At 33.7% G+C, this 22,388-nt stretch overlaps 1 protein-coding gene across 1 annotated transcript in view; it reads left to right on the top strand.

Annotated features, from left to right (window-relative positions):
* Positions 1 to 11,010: 11,010 nt before the first annotated feature.
* Positions 11,011 to 22,388, top strand: part of LOC148600562 (uncharacterized) — a 28,273-nt gene continuing 16,895 nt past the window's right edge. The window contains exon 1 of the mRNA XM_088558615.1: positions 11,011 to 11,096. The gene's annotated coding sequence lies outside the window, so the exon portion shown is untranslated. The remainder of the gene's footprint in view (positions 11,097 to 22,388) is intronic.

The following is a 22,388-nucleotide window of genomic DNA, read 5'->3' as shown; positions in this document are numbered from 1 at the left end:
AAAATCGTGAAATGCTAAAATACGCCGAAATTTGCTTCCCGCCAAAATTACCCGCTACATGGTACTTGATACTGTAGCACAATAATCACATAAGACAAGTGGTCTTCATTCGCAGATAAATTGTACATTGAATGAAATATATGGTGTTAAATAGGAGACATTTTAACATCATTATTTAAACTTGGGAAAATAGTATTACTATTGAACGAAAATGCATGTGTATTGCACGTTACAACCAGATGAGTTTGGAAATAGAGAAATTAAAGTAAGATATATTGAGGATTGATACCTTATCCGAAAGGTCTACAAATTGGAAAGAATTAAATTCGATATTAAATCTGATACATGTATATTACTCCATTTAAAGTGTATTTGACTTAATATTTATTCAGTTATTTATTTTATTTTATTGTCAAATGAACCTAAAATACCAGATATGGTTCAGTTGGGCTAATGATTCAAATTTCAAAAAATACCAATATTTTAGTCTTCATTTAAGATCACGTTAATGACGTCATAGAATTTTCGCACGTGAAAATGCGTGGTAAAAGTGCAAGTATAGCCCATGGCGATATACTTCGCGGTCATAAGTGTTCTTTTCTCGACCGTCGCCTCATGAGAGGTGTTTATGTACGACACATTGACACTATTTAGACTGGTTTTCGTTTAATTTCACAGGAAAACTTTTCTTGTTACGAGTTAAATTTTTTTCGAAGATATTCGGGTTATTAATATGCACAAAAAATATCTTGTTTCTTGGAATTTGTTATAGTTGTAAAAAAAAAAAAAAAAAAAAAGAGAAAAACATTTTGAAATCCTATTCAGCTTAAAGTACTTGTACAGTGCACTGATATAGCAAAACTACAAAAGTTTTATTCCTATCATCGCATCGTTATATATGGTACAAACCCCTGGGCAGAGTTTATCTGATGATGTGTTGCTTTTAATACTGTAGTATTAATATGCGCTATTCCGCGATGGACAGACAGGCGCAAAAATAGTACCCACGGAATTAAATTTTAACTCTGTATAACGCTGATCATTTCTCGACAGCGCGAAAAATGATACCCGCGAATATATTCACTTGACAGAATCCATAAAACCTCGAAACCTCGAAAATAATCCGTTTACAGTAAATGTGTAAAATCCGTGATTTAATACAGAAAAATCATTTTGATTCAAGAAAAAAAGTTTCAACTGGATAACATGATGTATTAGTTCTAGTTGGTTTAATTCTTCGTTTGTAAAAAAAAAAAAAAAATCAGTAAACTTCATATTTCAGTCGATCTCACTAAATTAAAACATATCGAGGTGACAAAAATGATGATAAATGTACATGCAAACTAATGATACAAAAATACAAATAATCAAACAGCCCAATGCAATCAAAACAAAGCTAACTCTAAATATTTCGTTTATTTACTTTACTCAGTTTTCATATTTCATGTGTTTATGTTCTGTTGTATAGTGTGTCGCCCAGATTATCAAGTGCAATTTTGTTCGATTGTTTCTCCCGAAACCATTTCAAACTTGTCGGTATTTATTTGCTATGTTTTCTGATTGCTATGCTTGCAAACATTTCATCAAATTATGTCAGATTTATAGTTCTAAAGAATAAATTGGCATTGGGATATTATTATATGACATATGTACCCGAAAAATGAGGCATTATTAAAAAATTAGTTTACGAATGATACGTAAGATCGAGTTTGAAGAAAACTTTTTTTAATTCAAAAAATACAAACAGCAGTATTATAACGTATGCAGAAGCAAACAGAAATTGATATCAGCTCTATTATTTTCTGAGGCGTAGACCCCCTTTTTTGTGGGGGTGGTGGTGTTGATTTGTTAATTGAAGGCATGAGAAATATTTTAGCAGAAGCAGTATTTCTATTTGACATTCTACATGAGTACCGGGAAATTTTGATGAATGATCATATGTCTTCTTTAGTTGGCTAAGTAAAACTTTATTCAAAAATTAGAAATAAGCATTAAATTCCCTTTAAACATCCTAGCCCCCTTTTCCGCTAAAAATGGTACAATGCTTATAGTTAGTTTAAGATAAGATATACAGATTCCTTTGCAAGGACATATATTGTACAAGCACTTGTTGTACTAAAACCCTATATTGAACGAGCCAATATAGATATTCAGTGCAATTTGAACGATTACAAAATTGTCGAGTTGACTATTTATTTTATTACAAAATTATATATTTAGTTCCATGATGTACCTATTGGAGGTTCGGCTAGCCATACAAATTGGTTTAACAGCCTTTTCACTGGAAAATATCTGTACTATGTAAGGAACATTGTTGCTTATTTCATTTTTCTGGTTTATCCTTGATTCTTGACTTTTTTATTATTTGATATCTTCCTTGCCGATTTATGACTTTTAGTTCGGTAAATTTGTTATTACTTTTATTCAGGTAACTCATAAAAGTCGCAAGTAAATCTTGTTTTTCTACTTTTCTTCTATTTTGCTCTCTTTTGTGTTGTCATTTTGTTCGACTGTTCTTTTCTTCAATTGAAATACTTTTCTTCTGTATTTTGTAATGAACACGGAGAAAATTAAGTCTACGAACTATTAAACTAAAACATATAATGACGAGAAACTTTCTGGATAGATTAAGTGTACATTCCATTTATGCAATTCGGCAAAATCTGATGGACAATTTGAAGGGTCATGCGGTCTTCTTTTTTTCAAATGTAAGTGTAATTTAAACCAAGAGAGACTATATCCCCGCATCATTTTCAACATGGAGTGACCCCTGTTTTAACGGGTAAACCTTGTAAACACTGGACTTACAGACTTAAAGATAACGTGCTACTTCATCTCCATTCAACTATTTGTAACAGGCTCGGTTAATAAAGATAACGTGCTACTTCATCTTCATTCAACTATTTGTAACAGGCTCGGTAATAAAGATAACCGTTCAGGTTCTTGTTTTTATTCAGCATACATATATAACATAGTTCTGAAACAATAAATATGACGAAATTAAATTTAAAGACAATCATTAAGGTGATTCACATAGTGTTCGATTACTTGATCACAATTACAATGAGTAATCAATCACAATAAGTAATATAATAAAGAACCCAATACACACCACAATAGAATGTTCTTAAGTTCAAAAGGTCACATATACTTTTAACTTAACAAACAGTTATCAAAAATATGCAAAACTACTTGTAATCTAACATTCACTATAGTTCAATGTTTGATTAATATATATATATATATATATATATATATATATATATATATATATATATATATATATATATATATATATATATATAATTTTGGTAAAAATGATAAAAGACAAATGAAACATCTTCCTTTAAAATAATACAATAATCAATATTGTAGCAATAAAACAAATGACGTCAGAATTCGAATACACATTCAAGGAAAGTTATCTTGGATATTTCCCGAACAGTTAAAGAAAATAAATATACAAATAGCTAGCGAATATCATTTGTGGAATGAGCTATATTATGCTCGAGTGAACCAGACAATCAGTTTAGTTAAAACATCTCGGCATATCTGAAACCAATACACAATAGGTCAATACTTGTTCCCGTGAAATCTGAAACCAATACACAATAGGTCAATACTTGTTCCCGCGAAATCAATAATCAACTATACAAGTATTATAATCAATATCTGTGTCGATTCGACGATATGTTATGATTCACATCGGTTACTCAAGCAAATACACTATGTAAAATGAAATAGATTTATTGTGCAACTACCTTGTACATTATTTGCACCGCACATATGCACATTTCGTACTTCACAATTACAGAATCAAAAGGATCAGAAAACACCTGAATGTATTATAAAACGTGGCGATAATATGTAAATATGAAATGATCTTACATGTAACACTCATACTCCGCTCTTGTTAACATTCGAGGATCGTGCAAATAGAAATCTGCGTAGAAAGAAATAAAATGTCCCTTATTCCGTTAATCATACAATTAGAGTGTTAAAAAATGTGAAAATAACTTACAGGGTCATTATGTCTGTAATGGGTTTTAACTGTTCATCAATTCATGAAAATAAAAACTGGCAAGAATTGTAGAATACAACTTGTATCAATCACATCGACCCCGAGCACCACTCTCAACTTAAAACCAAAAATTGCGCAAAATCATGACGGAATTTCGAATAACCAATCAAAACCAAAGATCAGTAATTACGTGTACTTTTCAAAATAGTCTATTTCAAATAAGGCTTTACTAATGCTTTATTTTATTAATTTACCAAATACAACAATATAAGAATTTTACAATACAAAGTAAATACACATAAAAGATAATATATTGGTAAAATTCGACACTACAACATATTTGAGGCTGACCTCTTAAAATTTTATAGCTATGTGTCTCTGGTGTAAGTCGAGGTAGGGGGCATGACCTAACCCAGTGAGAGTATACTCATCTCCGCTCTACTGATACACTGTTATCTGTTCACCTTTAATTCTCGATTTTATAGTAACTGTCCACTTTAAAAAAAATCCCTTGATTTCATTGATACATGTTTTTGTCTTTGGTGTTAATCATTGATTCGGGAAATTGTGTGTTTTTTCATAGGTCCGTCCCTATGAATCCGACCCTGTCAAAGACTGATTTATAAATAGTATCATGATAACTGTACGATTCGGACTGATACTGAGATCAATGATTTATATTTAATTTGTATCACTAAGTACACACTGTCAAATAAGAAACGTCTTTATAAGGAAACGTTTCCAGACATGTTCAATCATTATAGCAGAATGTTATGAATCTCAATGTCAAGCTCAGACCAATAAGGAACGTTTTCCAAAATATCATTGATATCGATCGGATAGAATTTCCTCAACAGCAATTTGAAAAAGGCTGAAATCGCAATTATTTGTCATATATTCATGACGTCGCCAAAGTATTTGACGCTGATAACGTCGTTTTGTTGAGGCTTTGTGGCAACGTCAGCAACGTTCAAAATTTGAAATTGGCACCAAAAGGGTTAAATTCTATTCATTTGTGATATATATTTTAGGATATGTAGACACGTTTTGAGGTTGACATAGATTTAGTTTATTGTATTGTACTTATGATGTTAAGCTAAAGACACGGCATAATCATTATATAATTATGAAAGGATTATTTAGGTTCGTTTCGACAAGGTAAGTCAGTTGTTACTATTAGTTTTAACGCCATTTCTCGCACATACCCCTTAGGATGAATTTATAAATTTTATAGTTTTGATCGCGAGGATTACCGAGCTATTCAAACTATAAAATTTATTTCCCGAGAGTGAGAAATTTTATAATCAACAAGCTTTGAGTGAAGATTATGCTTCTCTAATGCCCTAAAAACGTCAAATATACCCAAAAATGAAATGTGCGCGAAACGTTATGATTCCGATTGGTAGAAGACATGTTGACGTCACACAAACGCAAACATTCCAAACAAAAGAAACCAGACGATTTCAAAGGTTTTTTTCACTTCAAATCTTCCCGTGTCCCTTCATTATTTTTATTTAAGGTAAGAAAACACCAAAATTATCTCATTTAACTGAAATATAACTACAATGGCAATCGATTTCTAAGCCAATCGATCCCTGAGAACAAAAAAGTCAATAGTGACGAGAACACCAGTCAAGCGGTATGAAAAATGAAGCAAAATTAGAGAATGATGCTTTTTCTTGCCATAAGTATACAGAACCAAGTCGATTAGATAACCATAAACGCTCCCTTCGGGAGGTTGTTAGAATAATCGAGGTTAGGTAAAATACCCTGTTCGAGGTAATGGACAAAACAGTCATGTGATCTAGTAATATGAACAGGCCATATAAAAGCAAGTGATTAGCATTGACATTTTTCACTCCTACGTAGATGTACTTACAAGACAGTTTGAGTGGGGAAACGCTCCTAAGCCCGTGTGGGGTCTGGGAGTAGGCCTGAGCGTCTACACAGCAGTCCAGCCGCTAGTAGGACATACTCTGACAGAGTTCTTCGGTCTGATATCCAGAAGGCTGGGCTCCGGCCGCCACCAACACTACCCCTAACCCACTAACATCGACCTTGAGAGACCTGTATTTGGTATTCAAGGTCGTTAAAACGCCCGTCATCATTTACAATTGTCACTTTCGCTTAGACCGTCGAACGGTAAATTCGTACTTGCTTAAACTATTGAAAGCATAAAATCGTAGATTTAAAAAAGTTTACATTAGATTGGGCTTTATGAACTGCTGCATGGTTTGCCGAGACCTCAAAACACACTACTGCAGTGCGTGTTGCTGGTCACAACATTCCATGTAGTCGGTGGCAATAGCTAGATTTGCAAAACTGTTACAAAGGTTTTCGGCGACCACATTTCACACTACCGCAGTGTGACTTGCTGGTCATACCATTCCTTGTAATAGTTATTGCTGTTGTGACAAGTCATAAGGTTATGCAGTAGGTACAGCGGTCAGCAGCGACCTCCTATCGCACTACAGCAGTGTGACTTGCATGCTGGTCATACAATACCGTATTTCATAGTCTAGTTTATTTTGATATATTTTGTATTTTGGTTGTCACGTTTGTTATTTGGAAAATCATTTAATAATATTGGCTGAACTAGAGGGAAGGCCTCCCTTAGAAAATTGTTATTTTAAAAAATTGTTAACAAATTGTTCAAGATACCCTCAGAATGCAGGATTTGAGGTTTAATATTACAAAATTTTCTTGGGGGGGGGGGGGGGCATGCCACTAGCAAAATCAGATCACTACGTGATAATTTCCGGTATTCTTGTCAAGAAATTTGTTTGTTCTCCCCTTACCTAAAACTCTGGATCCTCCACTGAATAAAATTAACTTCACTGTTCTTAAGAAATGCAGGTATACTGGTACGAACCTAGGGTATATATCGTATGTGTATATATAAGCGACTTCGTGCGATACACATAACACATTGTTGAAACGGCTGCGATTTACATTTTCATACACATTAAGCATATATTTCATAAAATGTTTGAAAGTTGAAAATGGCAAAATATTAATTCAAGTTATTTAACGTCACCACAAGGATCCTCTAACTGAAGTCTACACTACATGTATTATAAATAAAAGTACTTCCTTCAATACAAGATGTCTTAATTTTTTCGGGTGTTGACGTGAACACGTGTGCAACAGTCCTGTCATTTATAGCTATAGTGAAATCTATCTAACCCCTAATACTATATAACATGTCTAAACGAAACCCTGAATAATCCAAGATGCATGTCTATACAAAACCCTTAATAATCCAAAACCTACCTTAACAAAACCCTGAGAGATCATCTCAACCGTATCTCAACATATCTAAACCGTGAATAAACCAGAAACTTGTCAATACTACGAATAATTCTAAAACATGTTAAAGCCAACCCCGAGTAATCTAAATAGATGTCTAAACTGAACACTGAATATTAAAAAAAACATACCTTGACCGAACCCTGAATATTCTAAAACATGCCTTGACCGAACCCTGAATATTCTAAAACATGCTTTGACCAAAACCTGAATAAACCAAACACCTGTCTATACTCTATAAACAAACTTGAATAATCTAAAAGCCTATCAACATCATGACACGTATCATCCTAAAAATACATGTATGTCAAAATCAAAACATGCATTATCACAGAACCTGTCTAAACCAATTCCTGGATAGTTCAAAACCCTGTCTTAAAAGAGCCCTGATACATTCCAAAAACTTGTCTAAACCAAACTCTGAATAATATCAAAACCTGACTAAACGTTCCTTGAGTATTCCAATCAATAATATCAATTTAAATGTTGTATTGGACCTTGAATGATTCAAAACCTGTCTAAACCAAACCCTGAATGATACAAAACGTGTCTAAACCAGGCATTGTAAAGGTTTCCCTTTATTAATTTAAATTTATTTTTTACCTTGGTAAACGGACACTTGTCTGAACAGATCAAATTTTAAAGTGGGAAAGGGGTTCAGACAGGTACCTATTAATTTGTTCGTTAATACATTTTTAACAATAAAGCACGAATTTGCACTCACTGTAGTGCTAGTTACGTGTACATGTCTACCCTAGTCATACAGGTAACTGTAGTTACGTGTACATGTCTACCCTAGTCATACAGGTAACTGTAGTTATGTGTACATGTTAACACTAGTCATACAGGTAACTGTAGTTACGTGTACATATTTACCCTAGTCATACAAGTAAATGTAGTTGATGTAGGACATCAATAAGAAGACGCCATTTTTAAATTTCGGACTTTTTATATGAAATCTTTATTTTTTACAAATTCTACTTCTTGAATTATTTTTGCATCAGTTTTTTCGGCAATTAATATTATCTACAAATCATCTTAACCTGTAATCCTGCAGAGTTTATGATGTTGAAATTACATTATAAATAAAAACGAGAGCAAATGCCCCTTTCAAACAATTTTCAAAGGTTGAAAATCATATATATATATTATACAATTTACATGTACCTCTGTACCCTGCACATGTGTATAGGTCATCATAAAAGATATTTTGGTATTTGTGAACATTCAAATGAATTATAAATATCCGAGTATCATACATCGTCTGGTAATACACATTTGCCAAGTCCAAACAAAACGACTAGGCTCCGAAAACAAGATTTAAGCTAGAGACATCAAGTCCACCTTCACTAAAAACTCAACTGCTAAATATAAATTAATTATGTTATATAATATTTGGGTGTACTTAATATCACCACAGAGAGGAAAGCAATAAATTTGTTTGAAATTTACAAAGAAAAGGACAAAAAATACGTACATACATATACATTTAAGGGTTGTCTTATAAGCAACAAAAATATCACTGTGATATCAATAAACATTTGAGATTTTTTTTATGAATTTGTGCACATGTCAAGAAAGGCAATTGTTCAGCTCAATATACAGCAACAGATACATCTCTGTGTATTTTGTATTGACAGAAACTGACCGACACAGCTCAGTGTATTCTCTATTGACATAAACTGACAGTGACACAACTCTGTGTATTCTTTATTGACAGAAACTGATTCAACTCTGTTTATTCTCTTCTGACAAAAACTGACACAGCTCGGTGATTCTCTATTGACAGAAACTGCATTGAGTTCTGTAACAGTGGCGAATATAGAGAAATAAATCTACAAAGGGGACCAAGAGGGCATATAATACAAACACTGCATTGAGTTCTCTAACAGTGGCGGATATAGTGAAATAAATCCAAAAGGGGGACCAAGGGTGCATATAATACAAACACTGCATTGAATTATCTAACAGTGGTGGATACAGAGAAATAAATCAAAAAAGGGGACCAAGGGGGCATGTAATCCTGTCAAATTTTTTAAGCGGCTACGATATGTATGGATTGAGACCCAATTTCTGAAAATATTTCGCTCTAAACCCTCCATATAAGTTTTCAGGAAAAGTTGTCAAATTCACCTGTGAGAAAAAAGAAGAAAAAAAGGAAGAAACCGTGCAACAAAACAAAAGCGAAAATAAAACAAAACAAAAAGCAAGAGGTCCCCAACACTTCGTCTTCGGGGACTTAAATATTACATAAATTCATCCCACATGTCCTTGGGACCATCAATTTCTTTTTATTCACAAAATATTATTAAATCATTTTGGGTCAATATTTGAGTTGCTATGCGTATTCTCAGACAAGTCCCTTGGCTATTTAATGCTGTTAATGCTATGTTCAGTTTTTCGTCTCCCTCCTTCTCGAAAAAACTTGGCATAGTATAATATACAATTACGGCCCTCTTAGAAGGTGAATATCCAAAATTGTCAATCCGATCAAGTTGATTGTTGGGGTTTAACGTCCGAGCAGCAATATTTCAGCTATATTCAGACGAGTCAACCCAAACAAGGGTGATTTCCCAGAGGACTTTAGCCCGAGGGGAATAACTTTTGTAAGGTTTGTGAGGTTAACAATTTTAGATATTCACCGAATTAGAGTGCCGTAATTGTTTCTTTATACCGAACAAACAAAGGACTGACAAAAAAATGCATGGTTTCAAATGTGCTAGGCCATCCTTAAAAAATGGTTTGTTTGCTGTGTATTGACTGAAAATTTTGAATGTTATTTTCCTGCTCTTGTATTTTGGGGATTTATTCACCGGTGAATAATAGGGTTATTTAATGATGGCATGAATTTTTTTGGGGTTATTCAACCTTTCTTGCGATTAAAACAAAAAATATCAAAATCAATCACATGATTATATTTCATCCAAAAGAATTAATCCATTGTTATGAAAGGTATAATGAACAGCATTAAATAGCAAGTGTCTGAGAATACACATAACAACTCAAATATGGACACAGAACGATTTAATAATATTTTTGTGATAAAAAATCCCGGTTCCAAGGGCCTGTAAGTAATTCCCATATGCTAGGGGGTGTAAGGTAGCGACTGTAGCATGAGAACTCCCTCATATCAAATTTCTTTCATACCATTATAGACATGTATTCAAGGCCGTAGCTAGGGGGTGCCAGGGGCGGATTCAGGCGGGGGCATGGCGGGCGTGCGGCCCCCTAAAATTTGCAAAGCATTAGTTGACAGAGGAAGATTTAGGCGGTTTTAGGTTGAAACTTTAATTTCTCGCTAATTTTACCACAAAAGATATCTACATTACACCCAATCTAGAAAAATATTTCATAAATTTAACCTAAAAAAAATTGAATTTGCGCCCCCTAATCCAAAATCCTGGATCCGCCTTTGTGTGCAACGGGTGCGATCGCACCGCCCCTTTTGAAAAAAAACCTTGATTACATCTTAGCCTGTAATTAAAGAGAAATCATACCAGACAATCAAGTAAATTGCTTATCAGTGATCAGTTCCCATCCACCATTCAGAAAAGTTGGCTACGGCCATGATATTTAAAAGGTAGCTAGTGAAAAATGATTATCTTTCATCTTTTTCCATTTAACAAAGATTAAACAATGTTGAAAATACCACTGAAAGGTCAACCAGCCGTATTTGCTACCAGGAAGATAACAACGGAGCGTTTTCCGAAGAAGTTAATTTGGTACTTATTGGGAATATCACCGGGACAATATTGGACATAAAAGAGTAAGATCTATTTTCCATTTAGATTCTACTTCACATGGTACTACTTCAGTTCTTTGTACTATCCAATACGATCCATAATCGAATATATTTGATAAATTACTGTTCAAATTGTGTCAAGGTTTTTGTGTTGATTAGTCTTTGACTATCAAACAATTGCTATCGCTTAGAGTTAGATATAGATTTTTTTTATTTCTTAATGTAACTTGTCTTGTATAACCATTTCCTTATATACCCGTGCAGTCATTACACTGGTTACGATAACGTAACCCTCTATCCATATATACGTTCTCGTGAGGGTAACTATTCCGGCCCATTACTTGCATTATCAGTAATAAGGACTTCGCGGGATATTTTCATCAAAAACAAAAAACAAAAAAAAAAAAAAAAAACGGCAGCTAGTTAATTTTTTAACCCAACATTTACAATTATTTATCTATCTTGTCATCATATAACATGAACTGAATTTTCGAGATAGGTCCAGCCTCGTATTGGATTTTCCAAATATGGTCTTCATTTCCTTATATGGAATATTACGTCAAAATTTAAACATTGTGTACATGTAGTAAATCAAAGAAGGAGATCGCAGTAAAGGAGGTGAAACGGTTATATGAGCTGAATGTATCACTGACAGGTGAAGAATTTAACAACATATATTATTTTATTTAACAGATATGCTTTGTGTATACATGCATGTGATTGTGAATGGCCTGGATTATTTTGTATGTTCAAAGAGGGGGTAAAGGAAAAGAAGTTAATTAAAAAAAAACTGATAATTCCAGCTATTCCAAATTCATTCTAAGTTTTATTATGTCAGGAACACTTTGTTGTGCTATGTAGAACAAAATTATTCTGATAGGAAAAATTTCAAATTCAATGAAAAGAGAATGTATCACAGGGTTCACAAGATGTTATTTTTTAATGGGGCTGCACAGACCTGTAATTTGCTTACCCTGTTAAAAGATTTTGAGGCTCACCCTATAATTTACTTGCCCCACCATAACAAGATCACCATTAGGTGGGAAGAGTCACAATGAAGCAAACAATAAGACAAGAAAATAAAAATAACATTTATTTGCATTTAAATAAATGAAAAACTTCAATTAAGTATCTCCAAGAGTACTAAGAACATGGACTAATGGTTGATTTGTCCCATTCTAGAATTTCAACCTGTGTTGGTCCCTGTGTTAGGGGCTATTGTGAAACTTTCTTAATGATCAGAATAGTAACAATAGATTAATTGATATCTAGATTCTGTTTCAGCTTGAACAAGATCAGAAGATTTTTGTATCCCCACTGAACCTCTTGATTTCATTAAGAGTTTTGTTACCATGGAATAAAGTGGTCTAAATGAGGTTTGAAACTTCTGCTCTAATTGTTTCGACATACAATTTATGCACAGCTTTTTTAAAACCAACTGTGTGGTATAATAGAACTTCTATCCCCGTCATGTAGTATCTTGCTGTGGAGTATCTTCATCCCTCCTCGCTTCTACTAATCAAGCTCTAAACTGTAAAAATGATATTCTATATTGTAGTAAAAGTGTATTATAATATATACATGTAACTAGATATCATTGAGATGGAAGCATCTGGGTACCCACATATGAATTTCTCAGTTAATTAAAAAAAATCTTTAATTTGACCTTGAGGTGAAGGTTCAAGGTCAAGGGTCACCAAATATGATACACAACACATTGTCTTTGGTTGATCTACCCACATACTAAATATCAAAAATCTTCATCGAACGATAACAAGATTGACCCTAAGGTCAAATGTGACCAAATATAGTACACGATCCATTAATTGTGGTTTGTTCATCTATTTCCATGCTAAATATCATAAGCCTGCATTGAAAGAAAAAAAAGTAAGTTTCCCGGACACTAATTTCTCACCAATAAGTCATAAATTTGACCTTGCGGTCGTATTGGTTCCGAGGTATCGCCGGGGGCCAATACGGCTGTCGAGACCAATATGATTTACCGAAACCTACATGTATAACAGGGCCAAAATGAAATTACATATTAATTGACAATTTTATTAACCAACTCAACTAGATGATTGTAGAACAGATGTTTTTGCGTTTTACCAAGAACATGTATGTTTATTTGCATTGCTTAGTCTTAAACATCATTTTTTGTGCAAAGTAGAAGATTGTTTTGGGTGTTTCTGCAGCTTTTAATCGTGTTGATCAAAGTTCCTGAAAGAACACAATTCTAAAAGAAAATTTGAGAGAGACAAATGTGCAATTCAAGTTATAGTATGCTCTTTTGTTTTGGACATTACTAAAGGGTTGCCTGTTATAATAAATTATTTGTTCGCATATCATAATTATGTTGATTAAGTTCATAACAACACACTGCTACATACGGATGAAATCAGTTCTAACCTCCCACAAAACTGTCCTAGAACTGTCAGAAGAACAATTCTATGACAGATTTAGAACAGTTCTCGTACCATTCTAGAGTCAGCTCTTCTGTCTTGACTTGATTAAGGATCGGATTAGTATTCAGTTATTTTGTTGTTACGCTTACTCAACTGTTTGAGTCGAATTTAAAATATAAACAAATTTCTGCGTTAATTTTACCGTAAATATTTTATGATTTAACAACTATCCCGAAATCAAGGATAATATGTAGAAGTCTCGAAAGCGCAGGGAGGGGGAGGGGGGCACTCAAATACTTCTTTGGTAATTATGTCCTAGTCATTGAAAGCTAGAAAATAGCGTCCAAAATTTTACAAACCAAACTTTGCCGAATCTTGTGAAGAGACAAACAAAATTAAAAAATGAAGAAAGTCTACAGGACATTTCTGTATATTGATCTGTGATGCAACTGAAGATACTTGTGTATCAGATATTGCTGTCTAAAATAAAGAAGAGAGGGTGGACAGGGGAGTCTTCATCCCCGCTTCCCTTACCCTAGACCATTGCTTCCCGATCCCTTTTATTAGCTTTCTGTATCTTGCATTCCCCGTTCCCCGTCCCATCAACAACCGCTCCCCGTCCCCGCCATTTTAATCACAGATTTCCGCCCACTTAACCCCCGTATACGTATCAATCCCGTCCCCCTCACAGAAAAAAACCTCCGTATAGAAAGTCTGCATTATTATATTCAACAACGTTCGACAACTACATTACTTGAATTTGTATTGACCTACCTTTTATTTTACACCAAAATCAATTTATTTTTATAATATCGTTTTCGTTTTCAGTCAGAATCGCAACGCAATATACTAGGTATACCTCTAGTATGAAAATACAATTTTATGTATTCAAATATGGTGTTTTCTTCATACGTCTGTTATTTTCCCGCCAAGTATGAGTTTGATATGCGAAATATTAAAAAATCGAGAACCGCGGACCCAGAAATTTTTTGATAATTTTATATTTCGATGTTACATGGTATATTCTAACCACATGAACAAATTAGACAAATCATTAGTCCGTCGCTCCGCCTTAATTAACAACACTTCTTGATCAATATTAAAATTATACAAATTCAAAATTCAATTAAAATTCGAATTGGTTGATTGGATAAAGCATAGTCAAATACAATTTACAGAAAATTGATATTTGCGTAATCCAATACATGTATTGACAAAGAACACCGTGCACCCCCCTCACTCATCAACTTCATGGTGATCTTAGGTACCTTTATAACTACCGTTACCGAATCAATTTGTCACCAAAGAATATTCTCGGATTCTTTTCCTGTATAAGTCTATAATTGTACCCCTCTGGGTCAAAAAGCCAAGATTGTTGTGACTCAATTGTTTGAGATTCTTAGCCTTCCTAGGATAGAGTGTGAATAAACTAAAAAATGTTAAAAATATTACACCTACCCCTAGAAAACTGGTCTCAGTATCAAACAAAATTCTCATTCACAGCAGAATTTAGTCATTCATAATTAAGATAATGATGTACCTAACATATCTGATCAATTCAGGCGCTTATATTTTCCTTATGGGGTGACATTACTATAAGATCGGAAGAATGGGAATTTTCTACTATATCACCCGATATTGTATTTTTTTTTTAAATGCCGTAGTTTAAACAAGCTTTTGTGTGATACGGTTCATTAAAATCATGTCTTAGCTTCAAAATGAGCCCAAGTAATAAATATTTGAACTTTTCTAAGTCAAGGTAGGTGCAAAATTGCAACTCTAACCCATGATAAAAAATGCCTCAATATGAGCTAAAATGTTAATTTTTGGCATATAAACGGTGCACAATAGACATGTTGGGTACTATTGTTTTAATTATCGATGTATTCAACATATTCTCTCATTTCAGGGGACGGCGTATTTCTCAGTTTTAATGTGATGATAAGGAGTTTTTCATAAAAAAGGGAGAATTTTCAGAATTTCATATTTTCTTTAATTTCACCTATAATTTCTTTCAAATACCGTACTTCAAACAAACCAAGCTTTTGTATAGTCAAATACAATTATATAGTGCCTTAGCTTTCTAACTAGCCCAAGTAATAAATATTTGAAGTTTTGGTGCACCTGGTCCATGCTCCCAGTTTTTAGTGGAGTCCGAGTTGCTCATTTACTTTTGTTACTTTGTATATATGATTTTAGTTACTTTATGTTCTTTGTTGTGTGTGTCTGTTTTCCATGTCTGGTCTTTGTCCATGGATTATACTCTTTTGATTACCACTATAACCTAGGTTCCCTTGATTACTCTTTCAAGTTCAAATAGGTGGAAAATTGCCACCCTACCCATGATAAAAAATGCCTCAACATGCACTTAAATGTTAATTTTTGGCATATAAAGGGTGTACAATAGACATGTTGTGTTCTAGCCTGCTCATTTAAGGCGCGTATTTTTCAGTTTCATCTGTGGCAACATCCCTTCGGCTCCTGCGTATGGAGTGTTCATATCATAACTCATACGTTATGCCAGAGCTTGCTGAAACTACGCAGACTTTTTGTATCGCGTTAGAACTCTAACAAATAGGCTTCTGGAACAGGGTTATGTTGCTACAAGATTGAAGTCATCACTACAGAAGTTTTATGGTCATCATCATGAACTCGTGGATCGTTATAGTGTATCCATCAGCACCATGAAAACTGATTTATTCAACGGGTCATAGTTTTCCTTCCCTCGTTTGTCTACCCCGGACTTGACTTTTTATGAGCAACTCGGCGGGTGTTTCTAGAAAAGCAGAGGACGCTTACCCTACCGGTGCACCTGGTCCATGCTCCCAGTTTTTAGTGGAGTCCGAGTTGCTCATTTACTTTTGTTACTTTGTATGTATGATTTTAGTTACTTTATGTTCTTTGTTGTGTATGTCTGTTTTCCATGTTTGGTCTTTGTCCCTGGATTACATTCTTTTGATTACCGCTATAACCTTGGTTCCCTTGATTTCTCTTTCATAAAAAGGCGTATTTTCGGATTTTCATATTTTCTTCCATTTCAACGTTAATTGGCATTTTTCACAAGTACCCTACTTCAAACAAAGTTTTGCATATACAAACACCTATATGTAGCATCTAAGCTATCATATGAACCAAGGCATCGCATACTTTAACGTATCACAAGCCATAAAGGGGAAAGAATGGTACCCCATACCTACTAAAACCCAGAATTCGTATGTGGTAAATTTGCATTTTTTTTAAATGGTGTTGGATACATGTATGCCAATCATTCATCGTAGTTGCGTCTTTGAAACCTAATATGTATAAAAAAAACAATGATAGCAAACAAAATCAAATTATGTAAAACTGATATTTTAAACAAAAAATATACAGTTTACGTGTTAAAATATGTGATAATCGTTTTATTTTTAAATTTCCCTTTTGTTTGAATATTTTGTCGTCATCGGGACAATAAAAGCATAATTTGGCTTGAAAATGTGATTGATACAAGAAGATCTCCATAATAAATGCCAGACAGACATTAAGTGCAGTTCCTGTATACTATAAACGATAATTTTCTTTCATATTGGGGCAGATTTTAGTGGGTATGGGTACCTTTCTTTCGGTCAAATGGCATGGAATACGTTTAATGGTGCATTGCCTTGGCTGATTAGAAAGGTAAGATGCTACATAAATGTGTCTGAATATACAAATGCTTGTTTGAAGTAGGGTACTTGAAAACATTGCCCATTACAGGCAAAATGGAAGAAAATATTAAAATCCGAAAATTCCCAATTTTATGAAAAACTCATTATTGTCAGCTTGAAACTGAAAATAACTCGCCTGAAATGAAAAGATATGTTGAATACATCGATAATACCATACTTTAATAATTAATATATGATATAATGAACATGGCATGTCAAAATGGTGGGCCTTGGGGTGATATAGGACTCTCGGGTTGATATACCGCATGTCGGCGATACATATCATTTTGATCTGTAATATTTAGTTTGCATCATTCAGGCATCCTAAATATTTAGCATGATATCGCAACTTGTAATGTACATGATACGAACCGAGAGATGAGTTTATAGTTTCAGCTGCTTATAAAAAAGACCTAAGTCTACGATGTCCTAGGCGGATCCAGAGGATACATGTATAGTAGCGGCCTCTCTCATAAATGCTCGAAGATTTCTCCCTTTGAGTCCGTGCTCTCTCCTTTAATAACTGCGTTATTATTAGATCGACCACATACCTGTACCTTTATTTCTAGTCAACGCTGGTAACTTTTAAGCTAGGGATGCATACGTAAATTTTATGTAGCAGGCGACTACTTAAATGCTTCTTTAAGTGTCAACTAGACTTACATGTGTAGTGTTATTTAGTACATGTACTCATAAAGTTTGTGTTTGTCTGTTAGATTTTGTTTTTTTTTTTTTAATTATAAATTTAGTAAATTGTAAATTCATGGCAGAACAAAATGGTCACATTTATCATTAATTACAACCAATTAAAACCGAATATGAGTTCACAAATCATCTAAGAACCTAATATGTGTACATCTTTGTTGTGTTGAGTTCAACAAGACTAAGATGCAAAAGGCTATGTGAAGAAAATTTCATTTACAAGCAAACACGGACCCATTCACTGGAATACATGTACAATACACTCCTTTGTTCGATAAAGGGTTCAGAAAGCCAGGTCAAACCAATAAGATATGTACCGTTTTTAGCCATATACCAAAAATGTACATACAGAACTGCATTCAATCTAATTATGATATCCATAAGTCAATGTACATAAACATAACAAAGTTTTGCATTGAAAAAAAGCCATTTGGTCAGATATACATTGTTGGAAAGAGGTCTGATTCGTCATTAACATACATGTAAGGTTGATTTTATCAAAACTTAGCTAATTAGCTAGGCTAGCTCGATCCGGTTTGATCTGAGAAGGCCTAGAGTGTACACTTGTATTGTTCATGGATTGGTGATTTCGTTTCTATCGGTCTGATGTATTTTCTTTGCTTGGATTATGCTATATCTATTACGGTAATTAATAGTATTTACATTTGTTAAGTTTTTGTCCAAAGGGCAAGTTGAGAGTAGATATTTATGTTTTTTATATTTTGTACTGAAGTCGACCAAAATATTGTTCTGCTGAAAGTCACCCTTTAAGAGGTACATGCATACTACTAGTATATATAACGTTTATTTAGAAGTCGGATGATATATTGTGGTTCTTCTGAAAGCTAGTTGAAAATGACCGGCGCAATTGAACATTAACGTTTTAATGTCGGTTGAGTCGTCTCTCTGAACGAGAAATCCGGTCAATTACATTTCATTGAGGCCGCAAAGATAATGTTAAGTGTTGCCGAACAGTTTTCTGTTGAAAAATGAAGCTGCAGGTGCATAAGTTAAAGTCGGATGCTCGGAATTTCGAGTCGGAGGCTCGGATGTCGGAGTCAGAGGTTACTGATCGGATTCGCAAGATGGCAGTGATTTCGATATGGAGTATGGCGCATTGAGGCAGTCGCAGTTGCAGAAGTTGAATCAACAAGAGAAGAAGATGATGTTGGAGAAATAGTTGAAAAGGAGAAAAGAGGTTGGGATGAGTGAGAAAGAATAGAAGAAGAAGGATGAAAGAAAAGAAAAAGGTGAAGATCTTTCTGGATTAGTTTCTGGTAACATTAATTATAAGAAACATGTTAAGGTTAAAGACAATCATCCGGTTTCATAAAACTTCTCAAATTGAGATTTTCCTGAAATCCTTAAGCTCCCCCAAATCAAATTTGACCAATCAACATTTGGAATTGGCGATTTGAGGAAAAACACAGGACTTGAAGAAATTTTCAACTTGAGATTTTGTTTAAACGAAACCCAGGCCAGGATGTTAATATAAAAAAGTAAGGAAAAAAAGTAATAATATTAAAGTATAGCTTCACGTAGAGTTAGAAAGATTCTAGATTTATACAGTTCCACGGAATCAGTTAGTTGTTATGGTAGTTCTGATACGAATGATTCTGATGTATCTTGTAAAACTTTAATGAAACGCAAATACAGACGTAGAAAGAAGTCTGGTATTTTTTTTTATAATCTGTATGATGAGGTTGTGATTTAAATATGCTGGGTCTAAGATACATTTTGATGATTTAGAGTTAAATTTATTTCCGGGTACTGGAAATTTTATTCTGAGCAAAGATTACTGGGAAAGAGAGAGACGACCGAACATAGTTATTAGAATAAATTACATATTACACAGGACTTCATGAAAGGAAGGGTTTGAAAAACAAAACAAAACAAAACAAAACAAAACAAAACAAAACAAAAACAGCATGCCCATATAATAAGGCAAACAGAGAATGGTTTAGCTGATTGGTCTTAGTACTTCTAAAATTTGAAACCCATATTTTGATTAAATATGTTAAGACTTGTGAAAAATCAAATTTGTTTTTTTAAATTAGAATTTCAAGTGAGAATGTCAAGTGAGAATGTAAAAAGGACGAGATATTGTATTTGTCCTCGGCGTTTCAGAGAAAAAAGTGTGTTCATGAAATGTCGCAGTTTGGTAAATTTAGAGGTATAGATCGGTTCCTCTATCACATGTGTGCAATTTGTTGGATGAAGGACAGGAACCGATCCTTACATCCTTGAAGCATGTTCGTGAAATTGTCCACATCAAAATAAATGACTAGAGTCAGAGTTCGATATATATACGCCGAGCAAAAGGCTTTTGAATTCAATCCTATGGCATTTCGTCAAGTCAGTAATCAAAACTACTAAAGGAAGAGGCCGGTTTCTTTTAACCGCAACTCATCTTAAATCATACAAGATCGAATATAGTTGTGATACGAGGTATAGATGTAGTGTGGTGTACTTCCTAAATTTGAAATAATTTTTTATACGGAATACGCTTTCGCGCATGCTCAATCGACGTACATGAATATTGTACGTTCATTATTTTACTTAATTAAACGACATTCACCACTTTTTTAGGTGCAAAACTGTCCAGACATAGAAAGGTGTAGAACGTGTCGAAATAAACCTTCCCCCTTCTATGTGTAAACATCTGCGCAAGAAGTCCGTACCCGTCCCATTTTAATGTGTAAACTAGTATGACTGGTAAACCCTTACCCATTGTTTTGAGTAAAATATTGACTTATTTAATGAATTATTTAAAATTCAAGAATTTAATATGCACCTTTTAACTTGGTGGAGCAGAACTTTAAGAAAATAAAAGGGTGTTCAACACTTCCCCCCACCCCACCCCCACAAAAAACCGACTGGTTTATCAATCACAAACAACAGGAAATGACAGTTTTACACATTTTAATAGAATGAATTGAAAAATGTTAGTGGAAACAATTTCCCATGTGCCAACCATTCTTTATGCGGGTATGTTAGTGTAAACAATATTTATTCATGAAAACATACAAAATATACTATTAATTTACATAAATTAACAATTAAGATTCAGAAACAAACTCAAAGCTTTTATAAATCTGATTCCTATTAAGATAAACACACAAAAAGTAAACACAAGTATGACAGCTTGCTCAGATTGTTTCGTAGAACAAATATATAGTATTAAATGTCATAATTTATAATTATTATGATTAAACAATAAGTAGTAAAGTGTAAATAATTTAAGATATTTAAAGTTAGATGATGAAATGCAGGATATACTTGCAGATTATTAGGATATGAAACGTTTTGTCTTAATTATGAAATTTTGTACCAACAGAAATATATCACTATTTTGTTTGTCGGTTAATTCATTTGAACAGTATAATAAGAGCTTTTCATCAACCGTAACAGATAATTGTGTTAAAGGATCCAGCAAATATCTTTGTTGATTTTTGTATAAGGGACATGTTGGTAAGAAATGACTATTAGTTTCAAGGGAACCGCGGCGACAGTGGGTGAATCAGTTAAATTCCTTACAAATAAATGGGAATTTAGAGAACTTGAGTTCATGCGCATACGTGCGTGTAACATTTGACCGAGACGACACCCGGTGTAGAAATAGACTGGGACTTTGTTGTTGAGATCTTGAAGTTTCCTTTTAAAAAGCGAAATTGAATTACATGTCCTTCTCCGGTTGAAGCAATTTCCAGAGTTTGATAGATGAAGGTAGGAAATAGCCCGCATAAAGACTGGTTCTAGTGTTTATATTTAATAAATTGTCCGTCTGTTGAGTATTATGCTCGTGTCTACTACCGACACGGTTGGGCACTAAATTAACAAGATATTGTGGGGCTGTATTGTTGACCATTTTATGAAAATATAATAATTTGTGTCTCTTACGTCTGTCTGTCAGTTTTTCCCATCTAGTTTCGTCATAGAGTTTTAGAATGCTGGTTAATTTTGTTCCACCTGTTACAATACGAGCAGCGTCTAATTGTACATTTTCAATTTTATCAATAAAAGTTTGGTTTTGATTATCCCTGGTTACATCCGCATATTCAAAAATCGGACATACAAAAGACAAGTTTAATTTTTCAGGACTAAATCTATCTAGAACTGATTTTAATTTTCTGAGAATGTTGATTCTTTTGTACAATTTGTCAATTATGTAATTGCAATGGTCTATCCATTTACCATCACTCGATATATAAACACCTAGGTGCTTGTGATTTTCAACAGATGCAATTTCGTGACCGTTCATTTCTAGTGAATGGTGAATAGGTTTATTTACTTTACCAGACACAATCATTGTTTCAGTTTTTTTGAGGATTGAATTTCACTAGCCAATCTTGAGACCATTTATAAATTTTTGAGATATCACTATTTAAAGTTTCAGCCGCGCTAATAGGATTATCAACAATAACATATAGGCTTGTGTCACCAGCAAATAGTTTGATTGTTGCTTGAATTTCGTCAACAATGTCGTTTATAAACATTAGGAACAACAAGGGTCCAAGAATAGA

Source organism: Perna viridis, chromosome 13 (assembly GCF_037379345.1).
Source record: "Perna viridis isolate PV_CMFRI_1.1 ecotype Kerala chromosome 13, ASM3737934v1, whole genome shotgun sequence".
In the NCBI taxonomy this organism is placed as follows: domain Eukaryota; kingdom Metazoa; phylum Mollusca; class Bivalvia; order Mytilida; family Mytilidae; genus Perna; species Perna viridis.
This window is presented reverse-complemented; position numbering and strand designations above follow the sequence as displayed.